The following is a 2,500-nucleotide window of genomic DNA, read 5'->3' as shown; positions in this document are numbered from 1 at the left end:
TAGGAATCCGGAACTTGTTTGGATCACCGCCAGGTGGAATATTTTTTTTTCCACAAATAAGCTTTTTTTTTCTTTTTAAATTTTCGATTGTTGCTAAAAATTGTATTATTCATCAGAGAAAATTATTTTTGTTTCATTAAAGAGAATAATTTTATTCATGAATTACTGATTTATAAAAAAAAAGTATATTTTTTTCGCTTCTCTGAATCGGAAGGGAATTGTAAATAGAAGAAAAATTGAAAGTATATCTTTTCAAATTGATGGATTTCTTATTTTCCATTGCACTTCAATCCTTAGGTAAAATAGCAACAAAAAGCTATTAACGACAAAGAAGAATCTAACATCACACTTAACATGACCAAATCCGATTAGTAAATGACAATATATGAAAGTGACAAATTCTTACAACCAAAGACAAAACTAAAATTACTTTGCTTTTCCTTTCTTCCTAAACATCCTTCCATAGAATTCATGGATGACGAATAATTCATATCACCAACAGTATAAAAGAGCTTTCGAAATCTACTAGACATGGCCACGTATGATTAAGCTAATGAGAGTTTGATAAAACCGCAATCTGGAGAGAGAGATAATGAGTCATAATGTCCTATAATGAACATAATGAAGACGAAAGGTATCAGTCGATCTGGTTGGGCTTAAATTGATACTTTCGAAGTCTTTCTCGATTATGAGGCCTAAAGCTAGAGTAGTGCTCATCATTCGTTTTTATTTAATCTTATTTTTTACTTCCAAACTTATTTCAAAATACATACACACATCCATACTGTACATGCATACATATATACATATATGCATACATATACACATATATGCATACATACATACACACATATGTATATATAACAAATAATACGATACACACACACACACACACACACACACACACATATATATATATATATATATATATATATATATATATATATATATATATATATATATATATGTGTGTGTGTGTGTGTATATATTAGTTGATATGTGTATTTATACATTTATCTATTTATCTATGTGCATGTTATGCATGTATGAATCTGTCAAGCTATCTGAATACACACACACACACACACACACACACACACACACACACACATATATATATATATATATATATATATATATATATATATATATATATATATATATATATATATACATATCGTTGTCATTTTATTTTCAATCCCCAATTCACCTTTTTTCACGTAAATGGTGGTGGGGTTTCAGATGGCATTTCACATCTGGTATTCACCAAGAAAGACTTCAGGTGATGAGATGGCTAGGCAGTGGTCGCTGCTCCGTGCAAAATTAACCCTAAAAACCTACCTCCGAATACTTTTGAAAAATGTTTTCCGCTTAAACGTTTTAAGTAACATTGTAACATTGGGGATGAAGTGAAGAAGTTATTCTTCCAAGCCGGGATTCGAATCTGGACGTAGATAAATCACATTCCACCCCTTGTAAAATTCAAATATAAAGCCCCTTTTAACTACTGAAATTTTGCAGCCATCGTTATTTCTTATTTCTTTTTAACCATTTTTATATCAGTTTGGCCAAGGCACCGCACTAACCATGAATTGAGGTATCACTGCTAGAGAGTTATTTGGTCATTTGATTGGCTAGATAGTACTACACTGGAATTCTATGTGGTTACCGTTCATTTTCTTTTACCTATATATACACTGAGAATAGTCTGGCATATTCTTTACACATTCTCCTCTTTCCTCATATAGCTAACAACACTAAGATAACAGAAAAAAATCTTCCCGCAAGGGGTTAACTACTGCGCTGTAATTTTTTCAATTGAACACTATCCACTTGGTAAGTGTAGAAAAGACTCTTTAGCTATGGCAAGCAGCACTTCTAGAAGGACACTCCAAAAACAAACCATTGTTCTCTAGTCTTGGGTAGTACCATAGCCTCTGCAATATAATCTTCCACTGTCTTGGGCTAGCGTTATCTTGCTTGAGGGTAAACTCATGCACACAATTCTATCTTTTTCCTTATTTCCTTTCCTCACTGGGCTATTGTCCTTGTTGGGGCTCTCGGCATTATACCATAACATCGTGCTTACCCAACTAGGGTTGTAGCTTGGCTAATAATAATAATAATAATAATAATAATAATAATAATAATAATAATAATAATAATAATAATAAGAGGTATACACCGGTCGAACATGGCATACTATTTCCTTTTCGTAGCTAGTGATGTCATGAGAAACTCGCAAAGAATTCGAAAGGAGAATACGGCAACCCAATAAAAATGGGTAAACATATGATATTGCAGCTATTTATCCATTCCAGATGGATAAAGCCTACAAGCTAAACATATGTTTGTTAATCTGTGTAATAAACCTATGATCTAACCTATGTACGTATGTGTGAGCAATAACCTATACATGAGGACATTCGTGTCTATTTACACAACCATACACACAAACAAACACACACATGTATATATATATACATACATATATATACAT

Source organism: Palaemon carinicauda, chromosome 28, assembly GCF_036898095.1.
Source record: "Palaemon carinicauda isolate YSFRI2023 chromosome 28, ASM3689809v2, whole genome shotgun sequence".
In the NCBI taxonomy this organism is placed as follows: domain Eukaryota; kingdom Metazoa; phylum Arthropoda; class Malacostraca; order Decapoda; family Palaemonidae; genus Palaemon; species Palaemon carinicauda.
This window is presented reverse-complemented; position numbering follows the sequence as displayed.